At 41.9% G+C, this 27,216-nt stretch overlaps 1 protein-coding gene across 2 annotated transcripts in view; it reads right to left on the bottom strand.

The window, feature by feature from the left end:
* Entrep2 (endosomal transmembrane epsin interactor 2) overlaps positions 1 to 27,216 on the bottom strand; it is a 420,439-nt gene that overhangs the window by 278,257 nt on the left and 114,966 nt on the right. The window lies entirely within an intron of this gene.

The following is a 27,216-nucleotide window of genomic DNA, read 5'->3' as shown; positions in this document are numbered from 1 at the left end:
GCTTGCCTAGCTTGTGTGAGGCCCTGGGTTCAACGATAGCACTTAAAAAATAATAATAAAGTTTTTTTTTTAAAAAAAAGTAGAGCCAGGTTTCTGATTACAAATAAGTGAGAGGGGAAACTGAACTTTATGGTGCTGGGTTAGGGTTGGAAACAGTATGAACTCATGGTTAGCTTAAGACAGACAGATAGATATAGGCATAGAAATACAGATGTGTATATATCCAGATTAGAATATATACAACTAATCCTCTTTATTTGCAGATCCTATATTTACTAATTCACCTACTTGCTCAAATTTATTTGTAACCCCCAAAATCAGTACTTGAGCACTTTTGCAACCACTTGCAGACATGTCCACATAGCAATAAATAATCTGAGAGACTCCGTACACACTCCCAGATGTGCTCAAACAAGGTGACACTTGCCATCTCCTTGCTGCTCTATTAACAAGCATCCCCTTCACCGCCTCTTCACTGCCACAGTCTTCATATTTTTGCGTGCTTTTGTTGGTGGTGAGGATTCTGCTGTTTAAGATGGCTCTGAAGCACAGCACTTAAGTGAAGTGTCGTGTTCCTAAGCACAAGATTGCGGTGCATCTTACCAAGAAAATAACGCCATAGGTAAGTTCAGGCATGAGTTAGAGGGCTGTTGGTTGAGTTCAATGTTAATGAATCCACAATACATATTCAATAATGGCCTTTGACAGAAGCACACATAACACAAGGTTCTGCGTTGATCAGTTGACAAAAATGTTGGGACCAGAGACTTCCCCTGGGAGCAGATCAGTATTCACTATTTCAAAATTCTTAAAACTGACAGAAGATAACTACTAGAGATATGAGAAGTGACTGTATGCCTAGTTATGTGTTCTGTTTCTGAGAGAATCTAGAAGCAATGATACCAGAGTAGTAAGGGGCTCAATGAGAATCCAGAATGTAGTTGCCAATACCATCCTGCAATTAAAGGAGAAATGGATCAGTGGATGATGACGGGGTTAGGGTAGGGAAAACATGAGATGAGCCTGGAGCCTCATGTGGTGGCAGGAACTGAGGAATTGCGAAAAGAAAAAATAGAAAAGAGTGGGAGACAGATAGCAAAACGTCAGTTCAAAGGGAAGCAAGAGCCAAATGGCCAAAGGTGGAACAATTTGACAATGAAATAAATAACTAAGTATTGGTTTATAACCTAAAGAATAAAATAAAATAGGAGGCCACGCTGGCATCACAAGTGAATGAATAAATAAGTCAGGTTGAGAAGAGACAGAGCCTCTTTAAAGAAGAATTCAAACTAACAAATGTAAAAAGAAGGAAGGAAATTAAAAAATTACCATCAGAACACCACAGTGATAATTGCTGAGCCAAGATCCACTCAAGAATGCTAAAATTAGTGATTGAAATTTTAAGAAGTAGGATATCTGCATTGCTTCAAAGTGTCTCTGCCAGAGTATTTATTAATGACTGTGGTTTAACATATGCCCACTAATTCTTGGATATTCCTTCCTCTAGGAAGTACAGCTTAATTTTCCCCTCCTTCAGCATGGTGTGCACTAGCTTATGAGAAAAGGCATGGGAAGGGAAAAGATGGTAGCTTTATAGAACAGACAGCTGGCAGACACCACCATGATCAGGTGATCAAGGTTAACCTCACCAGTAATAAGTAACAGTAATAAGTCACATTGATGTCATGATATGGTACAATGAGTGAGCAGAGGACTTTCCAACTCTGTGGTACTCTGTAACCTCAGTCTAATGAAGACCCATCAGACAATCCAAATTGAGGGGTGTTTGATCTACAAAATACCTGACCAGTATTCTTCAAAATGTCAAGGTCATGGAAATCAAGGAAAGATTAGAGGAGACTAAAGAGACATAATGATTAAATTAAACTTGGTCTCCAGGTTGGATCCTGGAACAACAACAAAAGCTAGTAGAGGAAAAACTGGTGAAATCCGAATAAAGTCTATAATAGAGTTATTTTTAGTTTTGGCAGATGGACCATGATTAAATGAGATGTTAACCTGAGAAGAAGCCAGGTGAAAGGCATACAAGACCTCTGCATGGACACTTGAACAATTCTTCAAACAGCCAAGGTACCTTCCACCTCTGACTTCAATCTCATAGTTGGTTCTACAGGGAATAAAATTCACATCATTTTTCCAATAAATAGGATCTGTTAGTTTAAAATTTTTAGAATACACCCCTACACAAGCATGAGAACCTGAAGTACCATTAAAGACCCTGGTGGCAGCAACAGAGAAGCAAAGGGAAGGGGGAGAAGGGTGGCCATGCTACCTCCCTCATATTATACAGAGAATCAACTCAAGATCCCAACCTAGCACAAGAGAGCTTTAAATATACTACCTAATGTCATATAATAACCATAATAACAGACATAAATTATAAGCAACAGTAATCATGAGGATGCTGCAAGGGGCCAATAGACACCATTCCAGGTCATGTAGCCCATGTGGCCAACAGACATAAGAACGGATAGTGAGCCTCATCAAGTATCAGAAAATATAAACCAAGAATTGTTTTATTCATCCTTAAAGGTCTGAGAATCGGGAAAAATCTTTAAGGTCTGAGAATACTCAGAGCCAGCAAGAGTATAAATCCATAAGATTAAGTACACATGGATGAGAGGGAGAGGAAGGGCAGGATAAATAGAAGGAAATCTTTGGAAAAGAGCAGAGCACATTATCTCCTAGCATTGAACATCTGCAGGTCCTCCCCCAGAATCTGACTCTTGGGCATATAACCCAGAGAAAGTTATGCACATATGTACCAGGGGATCAGCACAAGAATCTTCTGTAATGCCCTGTTCACAGTAGCAACAATCTGGAAACAACACAAAGTCCATTCATGAGAGATCAGAAGATTCAACTGTGCAATATACTCATAGTAGAGCTACAAAATGAGTAAAGTACAGTAATTCACACAACAGGGAGGAACTTTAATGATGTGCTTTCTAGGTAGGAAAAAGTCCCAAAAGATCAGATACAAGAGATTGTTTTTTATGTAGGCAAAAATAAACAAAATTTAAATTTACTTTATAGACATATAAATACAATGAAAATATACTAAAAATAAAAGTAAGGGAATTAGGTAATATTCAGAAAATGGTTAACTTAGGTGAGACAAGGCAAGGGAATGGGATAAGAAGAATCATGTGGTCAAAGGTAGTCTATTGTGAAGCTCCATCTTTGATGTGGCAGTAGATTTCATAAATCCTTTTTTGTGTGTGTGTATGTGTGATGCCAGGGATTAAACCCAAGGACACTTAACCACTGAACCACATTCTCAATCCTTTTTACTTTTTATTTTGAGACAGGGTCTTGGCTAGTTGCTTGGGGCCTAGCCAAGTTGCTGAGGCTGGCCTTGAACTTGTGATTCTCCTGCCTCAGCCTCCTGAGTCCCTGGGATTATGGTGTGTATAACCACCACAACTGGTTTATAGTATTTTTTTATTATTAGAAATGATAACTAATTGAATAAGGCTGGCCATGCATGGAATTGTAAGGGAGTATATATAAATACAAGGATTTGAATTAGAACTATTTTGTATACTTTACAATTCAATTTAATTTTCTGAAGCAACATATAAAAATATCAGTATAAATATCAAGTATGCTATCTACCTTAGTGTGGGCGACAACAAAGTATCTGAAAACTTACACTGAAAGCCAGGAAATGAACTCTGGCTTTCCATTTTATAATCTTCAGTAGCTAGCAGGCAATGGGAAGCTTTTAAATCATAATTAGTTTATTTATTTATCATTTTCAGATGGCAAACCTAAGGTGTGGGCATTGTGACTCTGTCCTCGATTGCCAACCTCATGCAGGGCACAGCAGGAGGGTATAATGTTCCCAGTGGCTGCCCCGGAGACTGTAAAACCCAAGACTCACAAACTAAAGGCTAACTCTTGATAAGAATTGAAAACAGAAACAAAAATAAATAAATGTTGAGTTTGCACTTAGGACTATCCTGAACCTTAGTGCTTATATCCTTTAAAATTTTAGTCTAGTACAAATGCCCTGTTATCATTAAGTAGTTACCCCCCACCCCGCCATAAGCTCACTGAGGCTGTACAAAACAACAAAAAAAAGCAAGCTCGCCGCCTTCCACCATGGACCCCTGAGTGTGTATTTGTTCACTTATAAACACCATTTACCCTGACTTCCTCAGAGGACAGGAGGAATATAGGTCAAATAGATAATGATATCAAAGCCATATGTTTCAGTCTGGTAGGGATGCCATAACAAAGAACCCCAGGTGGGCAGATTAAACACCAGACATTTGGAAGTCTGAGGTCAAGGTGTCCTGTCAGCAGGGCTGCTTTCTCCTAAGTCTCCTCTCCTTAGCTTGTAGACAGCTGTCTTCTCCCCGTGTCTTCACATTATTTTTTCCTCTCTGCTTGTCAGTGTCCTAATCTCCTCTTCTTACGAGGACACCAGTTCTACTGAATTAGGGCCCACTCATATAATTTTATTTTAACTTAATTATTTCTTTAAAGACCCGATCTGTAAGTATAATCACATTCTCAGGTACTGAGGCTTGGGACTTCCACATACAAATTGATGGGAGGCAGAGGCACAATTAAGTCACAAGATCACGTGAAAACTGATCATCACAGAAGGGTACTATAGTTTGGATCTGGAATGGCCCCCAAAGGCCCATGGTGAAGGCCTGGCCACTAGCCCATGTTCTGTAAAGAGGTGGTAGGGCCTTTAGGAGGTAGGGCCTACTGGGAGGAAGTTAAGTCTTTAGGGGTGTGTTCTTCAAAGGCATATTGGGACCTAGTTCCCTCTTACTCTCTCTGCTTTCTGGCTGCCATGAGACAAATAGAGTCCCCTACCACTCACTCCCACCATGGTGTGCTGCCTCACCACAGGCCCAAAGCAATGCGGCCAATTTACCATTGCAAAACCTCCAAAACCATGATCCAAAATATACCATTTGACTCTCTATGCTGATTTATCTCAGGCATTTGTTACAACAATGGAAAGGCAACACCAACAGGTTGAAATACATATACACACACATGATTGCATAAAATGCCCTCTTCCCATTCCAGTACATGTTTCATGCCTTATTACTGAGCTTAATGTTATTAGATCCCCAGAGAAGTTTTACTTTGCAGACAGTTTAGTTTCTGTGGCTATAACATCCCTTAAACACCATTATTTTCAGTCTGTTGGTGTGTTGCTCCCCAAATCATCCTTGAGATGATACCATAACTCTAGGGGATTATTTTCTGCTACAACTTTTTCATTGTGGTAAAATTTATTACAATGAAGTTCACATACCCTAAAAATACAATTTCATGAGTTTTGACATGTGCCCTCATGAATCTAACATTCCAAATATGATATGGAAGATTCTATCCCCCTGGAAGTTCTCCCTTATGCTTTGCAATTCATCCCCACCCTCTTGGGCAGTCACGGTTAGGATTTCTAACACCACAGAAAAGTTTTGCCTATTTTTGAATGTCTATAAAAGGAATCATGAAACACTATAGATCTTAAAAAGCAATTTTTTAACAACTACCCTCTTCCCCGCCCCATGTTAAATGGTTATTACAGCAATGACCTAATTTACTTTTCTTAGCCTGGTGCCAGCTAAGACACATGCCATTTTTCATAGTCTCATGTGTGGCGAAAACATTTTTTTTATTCTGCATATAATAGAATGGTATGCACTGATCATAAGATTTTCTCCAATAACCTTGGGTTAACATTGCACTTATAAAATTACAACCATCACTCATTTCCAACATTAACATGTGGGAAAAGGTCACTCCCAAGTTTCACAGCTTACTGGAGAAAACTGCAAACCAGTGACAATTAAAGACAGACACCACAAATATCCAATTTCCAGTGTTAACTCAGCTTTCATTCTGCATGTCCTTGTTCCCAATCATACCTGACTCACCCATTCCTGCTGCCATGCCTGTCAATGCAGGACAGGCAGGACCCAGAATGAGGAGGGTCTCTCTCTGTCTCTTCTGTACTTCCCATCCTCTACATCAGAGCCTCATCACAGATGGCTCTGCCTCTTATTTTCCAGAATCCCAGCACCACCCATCCTCCAGGGCCCATGCTAGGGGTTGTTCCTACCCACACTTCATCTTTCCATCAGTTTCTCCATTCATTAGCAAACACATCCACCCTATTTAGGTATCTCAAAATTTGAAACAGAACTACTGTATGACCCAGCAATTCCACCCCTGGGTAGATACCCAAAAGAATCGAAAGCAGAGACTTGGAAGAGTTGCACATGTATGTTCATCACAGGAGGATTCCCAATAGCTAACAGGAAGAAAAAACCCAAACATCCAAGGAGGCATAATAAACAAAATGTGACATATACATATGACAGAATATTATCCAGCCTTAAAACAGAAATTCTGACACAGGCTATAAAGTAGATGAATCTTGAGGTTGTGATGTTAAGTGAAATGAGCCAGTCACGAAAAGACAAACACTGCATGCTTCCAGTTACACAAGGCACCTAGAGCAGTCAAACTCACAGACAGTAGAACGGTGGTATCCAGAGCCAGGGGCAAGGAGAATGGAAAGGGCAGTTCCTTCATCCTGGGTGGGGTCAGGACTCCTTCTGGAAGGAGGGTCCTGTGATCTACCATCAGACAATGTAGGTCAAAGAATTTTTTTATGGTCAGATCTTACACTGAGGGGTGGGAAAAAAAATTAAAATAGTATTTCAAGGTTTTATGGCTAGTTTGCGGGGAGAGAGATTCTAGTTTCTGTGATCTGTGTTGAGGAAGGGGAATTCTGATTTCTGTGGTCTCCTTTGAAGGAGAAAGGGGAGGAGGAAAATCAAAGTCAGAAGAGGGTCAGAAAGAGTCTTTGCTTCTGAGGCCCTTCCCATGCCCTTTAGTTCAAAGTACTCAGCATGTCAAAGCAACATACTCTGGGTATCATTTTCTGAGACTTTGGACCCCTACTAGCCACTATCTGACTTGGGAAGGCCATGTTCTACTGTCTTTGAGAAACTCACCCACCTGCTTCTTGGACATGATCAGAAGCTCTACAGAGTCTAAAAGGGAACTCAGCCTGATGTGAAATTGTCTTCTTGTAGAATCATCTTTTTTTTTTTTCTTCTTTCTTTTCATTTCCAAGTCTGGGAACTTCGAACCAACATGAGAAGAGTGTTCCACTGAGAATCAGTTCTCTACAATTTGTCCTAACGATCAGAAGGTCACACAGCGGCACTCACAGGCCACCCTCCCCACATGGCTGCAGCATTTCTCCTCTGAGCAGTCTCTGCTCACTCAGATCCTCAAGGTCAACGACAACTGACCCCTCTCCTCTGAGGGCCTCCATCAGGGCCTGTGCCCACCTGAACCAGTGAAATGTGGTGACCTCCTCTCGTTCCTTCCAGAGTCCACCCAGCTGAAGAGTCACCAGTGGGCTGACACAGTGCAATAAGGAGGGTCCCAGTAACCCCAGCCTAGAAAGCTAGCCCCCAGTGACAGGGCTCTTGGGGCTTCCTGGACTGAAGGAGGAATAGGAAAGCATTGAAGATGAAAAGCCTGTTCCCACTGCTCAGCAGGACTTGTAAGGCTCACTTTCTGTATTTCATTCTCCACAATTTTAAAGATGCACACCTGATCTTTACATAGAGTGACATCTCCCTGAGAGCCTCCAGAGGTGCTTGCTCCCCAAATAACACAGTCAGGAAGCAGCCTCTGTCTTCAATAGATAGAAACCAGGGGTGGTAACCAAACCTCTCAGTCTCAGCCTTTTCAGACAAGGACAGGGTCTCTGAGAAGGAGAGAAAACTCATGTTCTCATCTCCTTAGGATCAGGCTCTCAGATGCTTGCAGGTGAGCCAGAGCGAGACCTCTCTACAGGGGAGCAAAAGTTCCAGGCTTTGGCCTTCACATTTGTGATTCCTCCTATGGTCACCTGTCAGTAGTGACTGCTCACCGTCCTAGACTCCCTGTCCACGCTTAAAAGCCAAAGGAAACCACCCCACCCCCACAGAGAGCTGCCATCATTGGAAGTTCCCCCATCAGAAGTTGGGGGAAGACAAGGTCTGACCACCGCCTCCTCCAGAAACTTCTCCCTGTGCTGTCCTCCAGAGATACCTCAGTATTTCCAAACCCCAGACATCCAGGGAAGAGGCCCCTGTGTGGGAAGGAGTGAGTTAAGAGATGATCAAGGGGCAGGATTCATTAACGTCCTGCAACAGAACAGCCTGGGAGCAATCACTCCACTGAAACAGCATGGGGGTCACAGCCCCCCTGGGTGTTTCTCACCCAGAGCAGTTGGATAAGCAGGTGATGCATGTGTGATGGACCAGGCCGCCCTCTGATGAAGATGGATGGGAGGAACACCGTCCCATAAGGGCAAGTGCCAGACCATCCATTGACCACTGGAACTGGACTCTGGCTCCAGAAAAGGGAGGAAACGCAGGTACCAAAGGGGTCTATGTGTTGGTGCATCAGACTGTGGAAAAACAAAGACTAGGAAAGACAGGGTCACAGACCAAAGATGACACCTTCCTTCTTCTGAGAGCAGATTGGCTAGCATGGCAATAGTCTGACTGCCATTTGTGTGCCCACCTCCTCTTCAAATTAATGTGTTGAAATCCCACCCTGAAGTAATGGTGGTAGGAGGTGGGGCCATGGGGGGATGGTGATCAGATCACACCAGCGGTGACCCTGTGAATGCAATCAGTGATGTGATGTCGTGACTTATAAGATGAAATAGCTCTTATTTCTCCTGACACACGGTTCCTAAAATACCTGGAATCACCACAGCAGTAGGTGCTTTTTAGTATTTTAACAATTCTGGCAGCCAGGTGGGGGAAAGTTGTCATGGGAACTAACCACCATGTGATTAGAGGGATGTGACTTTTGGTGACACCGCAGGACCACAAGGGAGGAGAAAGGAGCTGAAGGTTGAGTTGATCACCAATGGCCAGTGATTGACTCAATCTTACCTAAATGATGAAGCCTCCATGAAAACCCAGAGGACAGGGTCCATAGAGCTTCCAGGTATCTGGACATGTGGAGGTTCCGGGAGAGAGCATGGCAGCTCCACACCCCTTTCCACACACCTGTCCTGGGCATCTCTTCTATCTGGCTGTTCATGTGCATGGTAATATCTTTTATGACAAATGGATACAAGTAAATAAAATGTTTCCCTGAGTGCTGTGAGCTATCCTGATATATTAATCAAATTTGAAAGAGGATGGCAGGAACACCAATTTAAAGTTAATAAGTCAGAAGTACAAGTTACATGTGAGAATTGTCATTGACAGTCTGGGGGATTGTAGGATGTCCTTGTTGGTGTCCACTGCAGAACTGTTTAGTGTGTGGAAGAATATCCCACACATATTTTGGTGACCAGAGGTGAAGCATTCTATATTGAGAGAGTAGGAAAAATACTTGGGTTTTCCCCTATATCTCAAAAAGTGTCCTTATAAAAAGACCAAAGAGAGCCAGCTTGCCCCTTCCACCATGTGAGGACACACCAAGAAGGTATCATCTGTGAGGAAGCAAACCTCACTAGACACTGAATCTGCAGGCCCCCAATCTTAGACTTCCCAACTTGCAAACCTGTGAGAAATAAATTTCTGTTTTTAAGCCACACAGTCTACAATATTTTATTATAGCAGGCCAAACAGATTAAGACATCAACTAAAGTTCCTTTCCCAGACCAGCTTCACTAACTTGTGACCACGATACTCAATTCTGGATGGCAAAGCCACTATGATAACAGTGGTGAGCAGAGAAGAGGACGAGCCTTGGTCCCTAGTGGCACCACAGTAATGGGGAGTGGGACAGGATTGGCTTTTTCTTTATAGAAGTTCATATAGTTTCACTTTTGCAATAGTATTATTCCCCCTTCTCCTTCCCCCACCCCACCCCCAGAGATGGAATAATTCAGGACTTGACACATGCTGGGCAAGCACGCTTACCTCCGAGCAACATCCCCAGCCCTCTCTACATTAGTTATCTATGGCTGTCCTAACAAACTGTGCCAATTTAAGCAGATTAAAACAACATAAATTGTTATCTTACAGTTCCAAAGTTAAGAAGTCTGACATAAGTTTCACTGTGGTGACTCCAGGGATGAGTCCACGGTCTCACTTCTCAGCTTCTAGAACTCTCTATCCATATTCCTTAGCTCACAGCCCCCTCCCTTCATCTTCAAAGCCAGCACTGTGATATTGCTGACCATTCTTCCATGGTCACATCTCCTTCTTCTAACTCCCTCTTCTGCCTCCCTCTGTCACTGACAGGGACCCTTTTCTTACTGAGGTAGATCAGAAAAAGCTCCCTCTTTTCAAGGTCAATTGATTTGCCATCTTAATTCCACCCATAACCTTCATTCCCCTCTACCATGTACCTTAACAGGTCCCAAAGGCTGAGGCATAGACATTTGGGGGGGAACCATGACTCTGCCAACCACATATTCCAACAACAAGCAAGCTCCTTTCATAATCTGACACCAATCACATAATTTTAATTGAAATTTTCAATTCAATATGAAAAATGTGGACAGTGATCTAATTTTAAAACATCCAACCTTTAAAGCACAGTGAATCGAGAATGCTATCTTAAAGATTTCCATGGAGAAAAGACGTCATTCTAAGGTTAGATGAGATTAAACCACCTCTTCCCATCTCTGCTACTAAGGAGAAGTGCTTTGAACTCCCAGAAAACCTCGTAAAAGGGAGGTTTTCCACAGCACACCATTTCCCAGAGTTTGATAGGCCAAGACTTCCTTGGTAATAACTGCATGTCCATCTGAGTCAGTGCTTCCCATCCTATTTAAAAAGTACCCGGGGTCTTCAATATTTTTTACTTACTCTTAAAAAATAGGGTTTATGCAACTTCCAACTATAGTTGGTGCTTCATATCCACACGTGCAAGGATTCAACCAAACAGGAAAACTTGAAGAAAAAAAATGAGTCTGTACTAAACATGTAGATTTTTTTCTTATTATTAGTCCCTAAACAATACAGAATAACAACTATTTACACAGCATTTACATCATATTAGGTATCAGAAGTAATCTAGAGATGAGGTAAAGTATATGGAGAATGGGCACAGCTTCTGTGCACACACTGCACCGTTTTATATAAGGCACTTGAGCATTTTGGTATCCTCAAGTCCTCAAATCAATCCCCTGTGGATACAAAGGGACCACTATATTTAGCTTGTTTTAATTTAAGAAGTCTAACAAGATTTTTCAAGCTTCCAGGTATGTTTCTTTTAGAACACTGGCCTACCAGTGGATCTCTTTTCTTTCTAGACACAAGCCCTCTGTGAAAACAGCACAGCAGGAAGAGAAACTCCCCGGGCTCCAGCCCTTCATGCATAGGGGGGATTTGTGGACTTGAAATGAAGACCTTTATGAGTCCTCCTGGCAGATATCTATCAACCACTCAGTTCTGATCTAGCTGTCTTCGCAACAGGACATTCACCTACTTCCAGAACTTCAGGGTGTGCACACAGGTACAGAGCAGGGCAGGTCTAACTGCCTGCTGTATGAAAGTAAGCCCAATACACACAACCCACTCTGCACCGTATGCTAAATGCAGTTAAGTGAATTTCCTACAGTGGCCTCGTACTGAATGTTGACAATGATCTATGAAATTTTCTTTCTTTCTTTCCTTTCTTTCTTTTTTTCCCTCCTTCAACCCTTCCTTCCTCCCTCCCTTCCTTCCTTTCTTCCCTTTTATATTTCTGTTTCCCTTTCTTTCTTCCTTTCCTTCTGTCTTTATCTGTTTTTCTTTCTTTCTTGCACCACAGATTGAACCTAGCACCTTGCACATGCTAGCAAGTGCTCTACCACTAAGCTACATCCCCAGCCCTTTTTACATTTTTAATTTAAAAGCAGTTTCTCCCCAAGTTGCTGAGGCAGGCCTCAAACTTGCAATCCTTCTGTCTCAGCCTCCCAAGTAGCTAGAATCATAGGTGTGCATCACTACACCCAACCTGACCTATGAAATGTTAAGTATGATAGTTCCTGTTAGGCAGAGAAACCATCAACAAACTACAGGTTTGTTTGGAGAAGAAATCAGGATGAACAAATAATGCAAAAGTTTATTTTTTTTTCAAATGAATAATAAAATAGTTCACATGAAAGCTTTTGAAAATTCTTCCAGATGATAAATATCTCATTATATCAGTAGAGATGAAAATTAGACTGCTCAACCAGGTGAAGCAAATTTAATCTAGCTTTTTATCCATCCTGTTTTCTGGGTGTCTTCTTTGAAATTAGTTTGGGAAAAATTAACCTGAAAATAACTTTGAAAATACAAAAGACACAAATGCAATCTGGGTCTTCCAGAGATGATAATCTAGGAACATTTAGCTCTACAAATACCATTCTCTGATGTTCCACCCAGGACGCTCCTGAAGATCCTCAGTCTGGGGGAGAGCATCTTCCTCAATAAAAACAAACACTGCTAATGCATGAAAATTTTCAAAAGAGATATGAGAATGTTGCAATCATTGCAGGATGGGCTGTATAAGGAAGAAAACTAGACATTAAAAACATAATTGCCAAACTTAGCTTTTACATTGCTGCATTTTAAAGTCCTCAAAAGTTCATTTCTTTAAGGTTTGGTACCCAGAATGATACTACTGGGTGGTGGTGAGGAGTCATGTGGAAATAACTTAGATCATTAGGGGCATGCTCTCCAAGGGAAATGTGGGACCCTGGTCTTTTCCTCTTCCACTTCTACTTCCTGGCTGATAAGCTAAGTGGTTTGCCCCACCATGCATTCCTGCTATGATGTGCTGCCTCACCAGAAGCCTAAAGGAATGTGGCTCCTGCAACCTCTAAAATACTGAGTCAAAATAAACCCTCTTTCTTTGTCAGTTAATTGCTTCAAGTATTTCATTATAGTGACAGAAGGCTGACTATACACCCTTTATCTAGGATACCAACCTAATAAGAAGAGAGGGAATTTTAGTCAGCTTTTTCACTGCTCTGACTAAAGCATCTGACCAGAACAATTATAGAGGAGAAAAGTTTATTTGAGGCTCACAGTTTCAGAGGTCTTTGTTCATAGAAGTCTGGCTCCATTCCTTGGGTCTCAAGGTGAAGTTGAACATCATGGCTGGAGAGGCTGGTGGAGGTAAGCAGCTCACATCACAGTAATCAGGAAAACAGAGAGAGACTCCACTTTCCAGATACAAATATACACACCAAAGCTACACTCCAATTCCCATCTCCTCCAGCCACGCCGCACCACCTCAGTTATCTCTCAGTTAATCCCTACCAGGGAATTAAATTAGGTTAAGACTCTTACAACCTGATCACTCTCCTCTGAACCTTTTTGCATTGTCTCACACGTGAGTTTTGGGGGGGACACCTCACATCCAAACCATAACAGAAGGATCAGAGTGAAGAGGAGAAAGAAAGAAAACTGAGCTCAAATTGGGGATGGCAGCATTTTAGACCTCTGAAATCTGGGAAGGAGGACATTAGAGAAAGAGGCACCAGAGCCAGAACAAATGACCTGAAGGGGTGTTTTGAACCAACATGTTGGCCATGGTTCTGTGAGGGGTCAGCTTAGGGAGGCCAGAGACGATGGACATGCCTCAGGAAGACGAAAACTTTGCCACTGACTGGAAAAGAAACATGGAGGAGGAGCCTGGCAGGCGAACTGCAGACATAAACACCTGTAGTTCCCTGTGTTCCCATGTGCCAAATGGAATGGTTACTCTATTTCTTTTGTAGAACAGAAACCTTAGCAGAATAAATTACCAATATGTTAGCAGACCAAAATACCACTCTAAAGCACAGAGCACAAGCAGCAAGATGGAAGGTGATGAAAATTTAATGTTAAAGAGAAAACAAGAGCATGTTACATCCAGCAGTTAGTGACACTGCAGACCCATTATCAGAGCAATGTGGTGGCTGAAGACTCAAGACTCTTATTATTTTTACCATCTTCAAAGATCCCATGTCACTTTTTAGTTTTTAATAGCCAAACAGTTTGTAGAGGATTACAAATGAGGAAGAGAATTCTTTATCTTTTAAATACAGAGGCTCTCCTCAACTTACAATGGACCTATATCCTGATTAACCCCTCGTAAGTTAAAAATGTTATGCACAGAAAAATGCATTTAATACCCTTAATGTATGGACCCCTCCTAGCTTTTTTTTTAAATACACAACAGTGGAATATTCAATTCTTATTACACATATAGAGCACAATTTTTCATATCTTTGTATATAAAGTAGGTTCACACCAATTCATGCCTTTATACATGTACTTTGTGGGGGTTTTTTTGCATTACAATTCTTATTACACATATATACCACAATTTTTCATATCTCTGTTTGTGTATAAAACATGTTGACTCCCAATTCATGTCTTCATACATGTACTTTGGATAATGATGTTCATCACATTCCACCATCTTTGCTACTCCCCTGCCCCCTCCCTTTCCCTCCCACTCCTCTTCCCTAAGCTTTTCAATATAGTGAGGAGCTGGACCACAGAATACCAGCCTTGGACAAGTTCAAAATTCAAACTTCAAAGTATAGTTTCTACTAAATGCGTGTTGCTTTCATACCACCATACAGTCAAATGTTGTAAATCCAACTGTCACTAAGTCAGGGGCCATCTGTATACTTGCACACATGATGACATCAAGAAGACCCCATGAACTCATTTGTACAGGGAAGTGCTGACAGTTTCCCTTATTTATTTATCCCAAATAAATAAGGAAAACTGTCAGCACTTCCCCCAATGCCCACTCCCATCATGGTTCCTACTGAACCCCTGGCGGCTCAGCACCTGGTTTCCCTGGTCCAGGGCTGAAGTATCTGAAGGTCTGAAGTTCTCCTTCCACTGATGACACAGAAGTGACAGGCCCCTCCAAATCCCCAAGCTCTCTGCCCTCACCTGTTAGGTACTCAGGATTTTTCCACATCTCCCCGTGTCCCCTGTTCATGTCTGGCCTCTCCCACAAGTCTGTGGCCTGGCCAAAAGGGTTCAGCTGAGCCTCTGCAGACACAACCCAAAGACCATATGCAGGGCAGGCACCACAAGGCCATTGTCACAGACAGCTCATTCTGGGATCACAGGGTCCTAAAAGGGACTGGCTCAAAGTTGGGTGTGCATCAACCAGGAGGCAGAGAGAAAGCAGGGGTCAGGGCAGCTGCAGATGATTTGGGGCATGGCTGAGGGGGAAGGATGGTTCAAGAACAATGAGGCAGCTAGGCATGGTGGTGCTCACCTGTAACCCCAGTGGCTCGGGAGGCTGAGGAAGGAGGATCAAAAGTTCAAAGCTAGCCACAGCAACTTAGCAAGGTCCTAAGTAGTTAGTGAGCCTCTGTCTCTAAAAAAAAATTTAAAAGGGTTGGGGATGTGGCTCAGTGGTTAAGTGCCCCTGGGTTCAATCCCTGGTACCAAAAAAAAAAAAAAAAGAACAATGTGGCAGTACCCAGCTACCCACCAGAGGAGGTCTCGCTGTGCTCTGTGAATGACCAAGACTAGAGGCTGCAGAGTCCTCTTCTTCCTGAATCCTACAGGGTTCCCTCGAGGGACCACCACCCTACTGTGGCTATATCTAGCTCACCCCAGTGCCCTGAGGGAGCCATGCTTCCCTAAGGGTCCTGCTTACTGGCAAGGCTGGCTCAGGAGCAATGCTAATAAAAGTGGGGGGATGGAGATTATAAATCTTAGTCTTCATAGAAAAATTTTAAAACATTTTCTTGAAAAAAAAAGTTCTAGAATATTAAATATCTGTTTTTCATGCCCATAACCTTTGCTTTTTTAAAATGCTCATTTTCTAGCCTCATCTTATAGACTTTTCTATATAAATAACTCTCAATTAATTCCCTGGGCCAGAACCAGAAATACTTAATGAACTGTGGTTCATTTACACTGAGGCACAAGTGACTAGTGGCTTACAGTTTACTCACAGTCATCTGATTTTTCAATAGTACTCACAGTCCAGTGCTGATGTACTCTCCCATATTCCCCCCTTGGAGCAGGCAATCCAGGGAATGGACACTCGGAATCCTAAGGGGCCAGAGGTTTTGAGAGAGAAGGAACTAAAAATGATAACCCACACCCTAACACCCCTGCCCCCAGGAACCTCTGAATTACTGAGGGAGTGGGGCAGGGCCCTCCTGCCACCTTGTAAGGCATGGGTCTCAACTAACTACGGGGCAAAAGAGTTTATTCCAGAAAATGGGTTACTTTCAAGTTTTATCTGTTTCATTTTTCTTAGTACCCAGCACATCAGAGACCATTATATTGCACCTACTAAGAGTCCTGCCTGCCTCTGGGCCCTTAATGCAGCTTCTTGGGAAGTCTATGCTTTTAAGAAAGAAGGAAGGAAATCCTGCTGCTGCTCAGGTCGGGGTCAGTGTGTCCCTCCAGACTTAGACTTCAGCGATGGTCCTGAACGCACTCTGCCCACATCCAAATGTCTTCTTTTGTTACTGTACTATTGGGAGCCAGTTTATCTTTAAAAGATAGGATGCATTTCTCATATTTGTGGACTACATTTAACTGATGTCTCCACATGACATTCAAAGCAAAACTCAAAAGCAGGGAGGAGGGGAAAGAGGAAGTCCTGGAGAGTCAAATGAAGGAAACTATGTTCCATGCATTTATGAATATGTCAAAATGAGCCCCACTGTTATGGGGCTAGAATGCACGCACGTGCGCGCGCGCGCACACACACACACACACACACACACACACCAGAGAGGGCAGGGAAGGAAGGCAGTCATATTCCAGTGGAAGGTGGGATCCAGAGAGGAGGGGTCAGGAAGGAACTACAGAGAGCTGGAGCTGGCCAGGCCATCCCAGCAGCAGGAAGGCAGGAAAATGAGCAGGGATGGAGGGAAAGCTGAGAGGAAATTAAACCAGAGAAAGAAGAGACAAATAATGAACAAACATGAGTGGAAAATGCCTCCCTTACCCTGCTTCTTCTAAAACCACCTCCAGGTGGTTTTATCATCTTTCAGAACAACAATGGGTAAGCTTCACCCAACACACTGGGGATGGGGAGAGAAAATGGACTAACGTCCCAAGGGTCAAGATGTTTCAGTCTCTTTTTTTATTCTTTTTTATATTTTATTTAGAGACAGAGCCTCACAGAGTTGCTTAGGGCCTTGCTAAGTTGCTGAGGCTGGCTTTGGACTCACAACCCTCCTGCCTCAGCCTCCAGAGCCACTGAGATTACAGGCATGTGCCACCACACCCAGCTAAGTTGCTTCAGCCTCGACAGGACAGTTCCACTACCATGTCCTGGAGGTGGTAGACAGAGGGCTGTGGTTCCCAACCAGATGTACTAACTAAACACACATTTCCTTAATTGAAATGTGGACCATGGGTTTCAGTCCCTTATATTAAATACAATAAATACTGACACAGACTGCCGAGCAGAATCTTTTTGGAGTCTGCAAACTCCACAGACCTCATAAGCCCAGGAAGGGCCTAACAGCTTTGCCCCTGAGCAACACAGAGCAGGGACATGTCCACTAGCCCAAGTGCCCAGGGCATGGGCTAAATGCTTCTCACTATCCTTCTACTCCATTATGTCAGTCATAAAAGCTCAAGGGAGAAAGTGGAGACAATACAGAAAAGGATAAAGGAACTAATATACATTGCCACCTGGCAATAACCATTCTTAATTTCTGTCACATTTCCATTCAGGCTTTTGTGGGTCCACACGCATTGTACAAAAATGGAATTCTATCATTAGTAGGAATTGTGCTGTGTTCATGTAAAATAACATGAGGGTTTCCCCGAGGCCACTGAATCTTTAAAAACATGGTTTTAATGGCCATAGAATCTAGAATGGCAGACTATACTCATCCTGCTATTGTTATTGATATTCAGGCAGCATCTATTTTTCAACTAAGATAAAGAAAGCTGCCGTGAATACCTGGACACATAAATTTTATTGCTATCTCTGATTTTAATATAAATTCATAGAAGATGATTGAGTCAAAGGGCACAAACATTTCTTTCTAGAACATTATACCAATCAACATTTCCTCCACAGGGGCATCCTTCTACATGCTCACCCAGACTGAGAACAAATATTTAAAAGACTGTTTACCAGTTTGGTGGACTTTTTTCCCCAACATACACAAAAAGAATTTTTATAATTTGCATTTCTTGATTACTTGTGAGGTTCAGTACTTTTCTGTTTATTTGCCTCCCATATTTCTTCAGTGACTTGCTGACTGGAGGCAGTGCGGACTTTTCCCATCTGATGTTAATGTTTTCTTATTGATTTATGACTGCTTTTAGTATAATAGGGATAGATTGGCAGTTAGACAGTATGTCCTGATTTGCCAATTCTGTTGATGGTGCTTGACACACACTGGACACTAATGGATGTGTGGTCAATTGTATCAATCTTTCCCCGTATTATGCCCTCCGTTGTAAGCAGAGTGTCACGGTCTTTCAGCCAGGGATCCAACTTCAGCTCCCCTACTTGCTATCTGAAGGACCCTCTCTTTCTCTCAATTTCCTTGATTGAATAAGAGGATAATGAGAGTGGATTTAATACAGAGTTAGGATGTAACAGAGAGGGCCTCCAATGACCCTACCTCCTAGTATTCACCGTCACCCCTGCAGATCCAGCCAGCGAAGACCAGAGACTCACCAAGCCAGGGAGTAAGCTTGGAAGCAGGTACTTCCGGTGGCACCTGGAGACACAGTCCCAGCCAACACTTTGTGAGACCCTGAGAGGCACTCAGGGAAGCTGTACCAAGATTCCTATACCACAGAAGCCATGAAGAAGTAAAAATTTGTTGTTTTAAGGTGTTAAAGGTGATTTATTATGCCGCAGGAGATAACTAATACATAATATAGACAGTGTCTGACTTACAATGGTTCAACTTATGATGGCTTGACTTATGATTTTTCAACTATGTGGTAGGTTTATCAGGGCATTAAATGCATTTTTGATTTATGATATTTTCAGTTTCTGAGGTTTAGCAGGACATATCCCCACCATAATTGGAGGAACATCTGCATCTGTAAAGCACAAAATTGCAAAAAAAAATATCGAATACTTTGCCACTTCTCTCATGAAAACAAAACAAAAAAAATTCCTTCCTTCTCTTTGAAGCTATATTTTTTTGTTCTAATTAGTTATACATGACAGTAGAATGCATTTTGACACAACGTATATAAGTGGAATATAATTTCTCCACTATTTCTACATTATGTAGAATCACACTGGTCATGTAATCATATATGTACATTGGGTAATAATGTCTGATTCATTCTACTAATCTTCCTACCCCTATGCCCCTTGCCCTCCCTTCACTCCCCTCTGCTTAATCCAAAGTACCTTTATTTTTCCCTAGCCACTCCCTTTATTGTGAATTAGCATCCACATATTTTTTGGGATTGGCTTACTTCGCTTAGCATGATATTCTCCAATTCCATCCATTAACCTGAAAATGCCTTCCATATATATATATATATGAATGAAATTATATACACCATGTTTCTTTATCCATTTAACTGTTGAAGGATGTCTAGGTTGGTACCATAGTTTAACTATTGTGAATTGAGCTACTATAAACATTGATGTGGCTGTGTCCCTGTAGCATGCTGATAAGTCCTTTGGGTATAAATCGGGGTGAAGCTGGATTTGACTGTGTGACTTGCTTGAACCAAGAAAACACTAGCAAATGTGATGCTGAGACCTGAAAGCTACCTGAACATAGGAGTCTATAATCTTGAAACTCTGTCACTGCCATGCAAAGAAGCCCAGCCTGCTGGAGGATGAGACTACATGGCCCATTATCCCTGCTGCACTGCCATTTACAGCCAGCCCCCTACTAACCACGTGAGCCAGGCCTTCGCTGCAGACCATGAACAAATTCAGCTAAAGGAACCAGCCAGCCACACCCAGCCTAAATGTCCACCTCAAATCACTGGTTGAGTAAGTCGGCGCAGGTCAAAACCACCAAGTCCTGGGCTAGTGTGATAACTGACACAGCTGTGACTATAATTATTACTATTATTATTGCCTTGGGGTCCATTTAATGATCACACATATTTCTAAATAGTATATTTAAGTTCTTACTTCTTAACTAATCCACTGGAGACTTATTTTGGTAAATGATAGTAGATAAGCATCTAACTTAATATTTTACCAAATAGCCATTCTCCCTTAGCCATAAAACTGCAACACCTCTTTCTCACCTATTAGAATCCAGAGGATTTTATCATCATTTCTACTGAGAGAGAAACAAATCCCGACCCAATATCATTCCATCACTTTGTTTTAATTTTGGCCTGGATAATGTCACTCACTCTGCCGGGGTGTGCCAGGAGGAGGCTCACTGACTGCGTGGAAGGGCAGTGCAGCTGTCAGGGAAGCATGCAAGACAAGAGGGACAATATGACATGCATCCAGGACAAACAGAGGGGGCACACAGACACACAGTCACCAAAGGGAGGACTCCACAGACATTTTTTTTAATCTGAAATCAAAACAGATCTTGCCCTAAATCTCTAAGTTAGTCAGAAGCCAGATTCAACAGGCTCGTCCTGAGTGTAGCACTGGATGCTGTGAAGGGGTAGGTGGTGTCATGATTTAGACATGAGGTGTCCCCCAAAAGCTCATGTGTGAGGCAATGAAAAAAAAGTCCAGGGTTATGAGAGACTGAACCTAATCAGTGCATTCATCCACTGATAGGGAGCTTAACTGGGGGGTGACTGGAGGCAGGCGGGGAGTGGCTGGAGGAAGGAGGTCACTGCAGGTGTGCCTTTGTGGCTTATATTTTGTCCTCGTTAAGCAGAATCTCTCTCTCCTTCTTGATTACCATGTGCTGAACTGTTTTTCTCCTCCCCCTCATGATGTTCTGCCTCACCTTGAGTCCAGAGCCACAAAGTCAGCCATCTATGGACTGAGAGTTCTGAAACTGTGAGCCCCAAATAAACTCTTCCTCCTCTAAAATTGCTCTTGCCATGTCTATTGGTCACAGCAGCAAAAGAGCTGACTGAAACAGGTGGAGTGCAAATATGATGAGATGGTGCCTCTTTCCACAGCCTCAGTGGGGAGACAGCGTCACATGCAAAACCTCTTATAAAATATTTACGAGCCTACATGAACATAAATTCCTATAACCCACACAATGTATAATGTAAAGGCAGCTTAGAAATGCTCCAGGTCAACCATGGAAGGCTTCCTGGAGGAGAGTTTCCAGATTTTGAGGAATAAGATCCAGCAAAGAGAGGGTGTGTACAAAGTCAGGAAACAGGAACAAATAATTCACATGCAGTAATTGACTGACTTGGTTAGAATCGAAACTCTAGGTACACTAAGGAAGGAGCTTGATGAAAAAGAGGGGCTTGCTGACAGCTGATAGAGCATCCTAATGTTAGGTCTTGTCTTCAAAATGAATGGAACCAAATCCTCATGGATACTAAGAGATAGCTATATATAAGAGATTCTTTATTTATTTATTTTTGATTCGGCAACTTTTTAAAATTTTTTTATTCTAATTTGTTATATAGGACAGCAGAATGCATTAGAATTCATATTACACATATAGAGCACAATTTTTCATATCTCTGGTTGTATACAAAGCATATTTACACCATTCCTGTCTTCATACATGTACTTAGGGTAATGATGTCCATCTCATTCCACCCTCTTTTCTACCCCCATGCCCCCTCCCGTCCCCTCCCACCCCTCTGCCCTATCTAGAGTTTGTCTAATCCTCCCATGCTCCCCCTCCCAACCCCACCATGAATGAACCTCCTTATATCGGAGAAAACATTCAGCATTTGATTTGGGGGGATTGGCTAGGATGTGGGGGAAAAGGCACACTCATATGTTGCTGGTGGGACTGAAAAATGGTACAGCCAATATGGAAAGCAGTATGGAGATTTCTTGGAAAACTGGGAATGGAACCACCTTTTGACCCAGCTATCCCATTCCTCCGTCTATACCCAAAGGACTTAAAAACAGCATACTACAGGGACACAGCCACATTAACGTTTATAGCAGCACAATTCACAATAGCTAAACTGTGGAATGAAACTAGATGCCCTTCAGTATATGAATGGACAAAGAAAGTGTGGTATATATACACAATGGAATATTACTCGGCAATAAAAGAGAATAAAATTGTGGCATTTGCAGGTAAATGAATGGAGTTGGAGAATATAAGAGCTAATTTATTATAGAAACTGGTTCACACAATTATGAAAAATGAGAAAAAGGAAAATTCTCACAGTGATAAACAAATTTTAGTATAAAAAAAGAAATTCTAGAATTTGCCACCTGTAAGATAGAAACTGAGGAAAGTGGTGAATCACACCACTGTGTAATTCAGTCCAGTCTTGAAAGCCTGAGAGCACGGGGAACTAATGGCACAAGTCTTAGACTGAATTCAAAGGCCTAAGAGCCAGGAGTACTGATGTCCAAAGAGCAGGAGAAGATATATCACCGAGTTCAGAAAGAGCAAATTGACCCATCTTCTGCCTTTCTGTTCTATCCAGACCCTCAGCATGTTAGATGATGCCCACCACATTGATGAGGGCAGACCTTCTCAGTCTACTGATTAAAATGCTAATCTCTTCTGGAAACACACTCAGACATACTCCTACTTATGTTTTACCAGCTATCTGGGTACCCCTTAGCCTAGCCAAGTTGACATTTAAAATTAACCATCACAGAGCCTTGGGGTAATAGAGAAGAAAAGCAATCCTGAGGCCCCCCAAGCCCCCTCCCCAATCCCTCCAATTATTCTCCAAGCTGCCCTAACACTCCACTCATTTTGGATGCTTCCAATCCCTGCCCAGCTTTGGAGGTATACCCAGGAGTGATACACCAGCAATAAAACAAAATCACGATCCCACCTTCTCCAGACCAGTCTGCCTAACTTCTCCCAGCACCATAATGTCAAACAATCACAGTGATAAACAAATTTTAGTACAAAAATGGAAAATTCTCTACTGAGGAAAGGACATTGATTAATACAAACTTTTTGTTTCTGGATCACACTTTGAGAGGAATAGATCTCTGGCTCTTTGGGAAGAATTCCCTTTCTTTTTTCACAGACCCACATGGTACCTTTCCTATTTGCTTTTCCTCAATGAAAGGGACTTATTTAGAACCAGAACCTGCTCACCAATGACATGCATGGATTCCACAGGCATCTGATGCTTATTCTCACATTGTTCCAAGTGCAGACTAGAGGATCACATCTGATCCCAGTGTAAGTGACCTTCTCTCTATCCAGCTACCATGCAGGGCTGAGAGGGGAGTCTAGGCTCACTGATACATTCTCTGATATATTCAATCAACAGAAACTATAATCTTCATCATGCCCTGTCAATGGTCCCTCCTACCCCTTCTTGCCTCCCCAGCTAGAGTACCAGCCCTGAACCCCTGGTCATCTCAGTCATCTCCTAAGAGTGCAGTCTCAAAACAATCATACGAAGATGGGATAGGGAGACAGGAATCTGACTTGTGGGCTATGGTGAAGTGGCACCTCCATAAAATAGTGTGTCATTTCTATGATGCAACAATTGGTCCCATGATCTGCCCCAAGGGTAGGCCCTCTTCTCTAGAGCGTGAAGTGAGCCAAACCAGTTCCATCAGTCTTACAAAGTATATTTCACCATTACTGTAAGATGTCCTCATTTCTTTAGTCTTCAGAGGCAGAGTCTTTTAATTAAACTGGAAGTTGTGCATTAGGTTATATAAGGATTATCACAACAGTTGGAGATATGATCCCTAACCCCTCAGAGACCACACTGGCATTCAGACAGACTAAATGACTTGCACGGGGTTGAAAGTCAGGAAGTACTGAAGCCGGGGTTAGCACAGAGTCGTGGTCTTCTCCAATGAGCCCCTAACACAGCATAAACCTTGGCCCAGGAAGCCCCAGGGTTCCCAGCCCACCTGTGTGGAGAATCCAACCTGTGTAGTGACTATTCCATGAACATGATTCATGATTCAGCTCATCACTGGACCTGAAGGGTGAGTTCGCTTTGCTACTACATATACTGCTCCCTGTAAGCAGCAGTGACATTGCGGTACTTCACTAAGTTATGAAGTGATCTGTTCTCTAAATCAAAGTACAAACACCTAAAGAGGACTACTTCAGACCAAGCATTTCATTTTAAAAATATGAAACAATGCCCGTGTCAGGTACCATTTTTAAATTATCTTACACAAACAGGGTCAAGTCATTACACGACAGAGAAATTTAGCAATTAGAAAGAGATGATCAGGATACTTCTAAGCTCAGAATTCCAAATTTTAATTGAGAAACTAAAGACTGCCTTATCACCACAAAGAAGAAAAATAATATGCAAGTTACCATCACCTCTTTTCCAATTGACAAGTAGTTGGTGGTGAAAAAAAAAAAAAGCTAGAGGTCAATTTTCTATGAACTCTAAATTGACAAGAAAAAAAGTTACCCAGATTTTATGTTATTTTCAGATCTCTTGCTGGTTTTCATTTAATAGGAAACTTATCGAGTTACAACTTTCTTAGGTGCCTCACGATAGAGCATTTATTTTCTACAAATGGGATTTTCTCAAGATGATAACTGTGGCATCAATACTAGACTGACTGCAAGAAATCCATTCTTACCTATTTTCATGGCTGTTGGACATGCCTGACACTACACTGCTCTGTAAATTTATTGCCTTGCTCTGTGTGATCTTTGAGATAAATGTATTGTCACAGAGAACATCAATGACGATCCTTTATTTCCTTTCATTTTATAAAAGACAAGTTTACTTAAATCTGCTGTCAGCCAAATATAATTGTTAAGACTGTTTTCCAAGCCAAACTTTGTATCATTGCCAGGAAATCAGAGAGTGCGAGCTGTGCTCCAAAAAAAAAAAATTTTTTTTTTGATGATCCAAAAGTATCCCAATATTTTACCCAAGAAAGGTAACTGTTCATTTGGTAGTTTTATTGAATCTTGAAAATTATAGTACACAGAAAATAAAATTGACCATTTTAACCATTTTTAAGTGTACAGATAGGTGGCATTAATTCCATTCGCGTTGTGCAAACATCACCACTATTCAGCTTCTGAATGCTTTTCATCTTCTCAATCTGAAATTCTGTCCCCATTAAATATGACTCCCCATACTCTTGGTACCTCGAAGAAGTGGAGTCACACAGTATTTGTTCTTTTATGTCCAATTTATTTCACTTAGTGTGATGTCCTCAAGGTTCATTCATATTGTAGCATGTGTTAGAATCTCCTTCGTTTTAAGGCTGAATAATATTCCATTATGTGACCATGTCACATTTTATTTCTATAGACACTTGGGTGTACAAGTATCTCAAGTCCCTGCTTTCAGTTCTTGTGAGGAGTGGGACTGCTTAATCATATGGTAATTGTGTTTATTTATTTATTTTATTTGAGGAACCACAAGACTTCTTCACTTGATGTTTTTAATGATGTAATTAAGATTCCTTGAGAGGAAAAGTGATGGCCACTTTTGTGGCTGATGTACTCAACAAGTTCTTGAGACCATTAGGGTTCCATCATAATCTTTTCAGCAAAGCAACCCTCTCTCTGGACATGAGCCCTATGTCCTAAGCATAGTGTTAGCCCAGGCAGGGTTTGGGCAAGTGGCTGCACCTTATCACAGAAAAACAGAAGTTCTCACCAATAAAAACCTTTTTACAATAAAAACAGAAACATACTCCTTACAATATGTAGTTTCAAATCTTACACATAGTCTTTTAAAACAATGATGAGTAGGAAATTCTGGTTACCCCTCTGCACCTCTCTTCTTCCGCAAGGAGATGGGAAGTTGTGGCCATGGGTAAAAGAGTCCACCATCTCTACAGAAGCCTTAATATGGACATAGTAGTGGTGACTGAGCCTGTCAGGTCCAGAGAAGGGGACCTGAGGAGCTCAGCTGATTCCCCTGCAGAACTAGGGAGTCTGTAGGTTACAGCCACCAGGTATCTGAAAAGCAGGCTGCAGAGATGCCTACCTGACTAAAGACCAGGGAATGGGGAAAAGGCTTTGGTCACAGAATCCCTGCCTGTCTCATGAATCCAGATGCCCACATCCTACCCCAATGGGATACTGAAGACTCAGAGCCTCAGGGCTAAGAAGAGAGCTAAGCACAGAGATGACCTTCACCATGCCATGGAGCAGATTAAAAGATGGAAATAGTCTAAAAATGGATGTATGCCCACAAAACCACATAATTTACTAAACACCATCAAGATGCATATGTATAACATGTGAACAATGAACTCTGTTATACCTCAACAAAACTTTTTAAATGCACAGATAAAGGATATATAGATAAATAGGTAGAATCAAAATATCAAGATCCCATTGTGTAGCAAGTTTTAGATTTTTTTTCCTCCAACTACCAAGTGGGATATGAGTCTCAAAACAAGATATGATCAGTTTATTTTTAAAAAAGGAGTAACACATGATATAGTAATTCCACTTCTGGGTGTATAATAAAAATAATTGAAGCAGAAGCCAAACAGATATTTGTACAGCCATGTGCATCGCAAAACAGTTCATAATAATTGAAAAGTGGAAACCACCCAAGTATTCACTGATGGATGAAGAGATAAACAAAATCTACATAAACACAATGGAACATTGTGTCTTAAAAATGAGAGAAATTCTGATATAGTTTACACATGGATGAACCTTGAGGACTGTTTCAGTCTGTTTTCTATTGTTACAACACAATACTCGAGACTGGGTGATTTGCAAAGAAAAGAAGTTTACTCAACCCCTGGTTCCATACCAGCATCTGGTGAGCACCTTCTGCTAGCAGAAGGCAGAAAGTCAAGAGAGCAGGAGAGTGAGCAAACAGGAAAGAGCCAAACTACTTTAATGCATAATCCACTCTCATGACGACTAACGCACTCCTGTGATAACGGCATTAATCCATTCATGAGGGAAGAGCCCTCAGGACCTAACCATCTCTATTAGGCCCTACCTCCCAACACTTGCACTGGGAACAAAGTTGCCAACACAGGAACTTTGAGGTCTACCTTCACACCATGGGAATGCTAAGCAAAATAAGTCCATGAAAGAAGGACAAACACAGCCTGAGTCTACCTATAGGAGATACCTAGAACAGTCAAATTTTTAGGAACAGAAAGTAGAAGAGCGATTGTCAGGGACTGAGGAGGGGGGAGTAGGCAGTTAGTGTTCCCTGGGAACAGAGATTTAGCTGAGGAAGATGAAGAGCTCTGGAGACGTAT

This window comes from Marmota flaviventris, chromosome 2, assembly GCF_047511675.1.
Source record: "Marmota flaviventris isolate mMarFla1 chromosome 2, mMarFla1.hap1, whole genome shotgun sequence".
Taxonomy (NCBI): Eukaryota; Metazoa; Chordata; class Mammalia; order Rodentia; family Sciuridae; genus Marmota; species Marmota flaviventris.
Note: the sequence above shows the minus strand (reverse complement) of the source record. Positions and strands in the feature narration are given on the sequence as shown.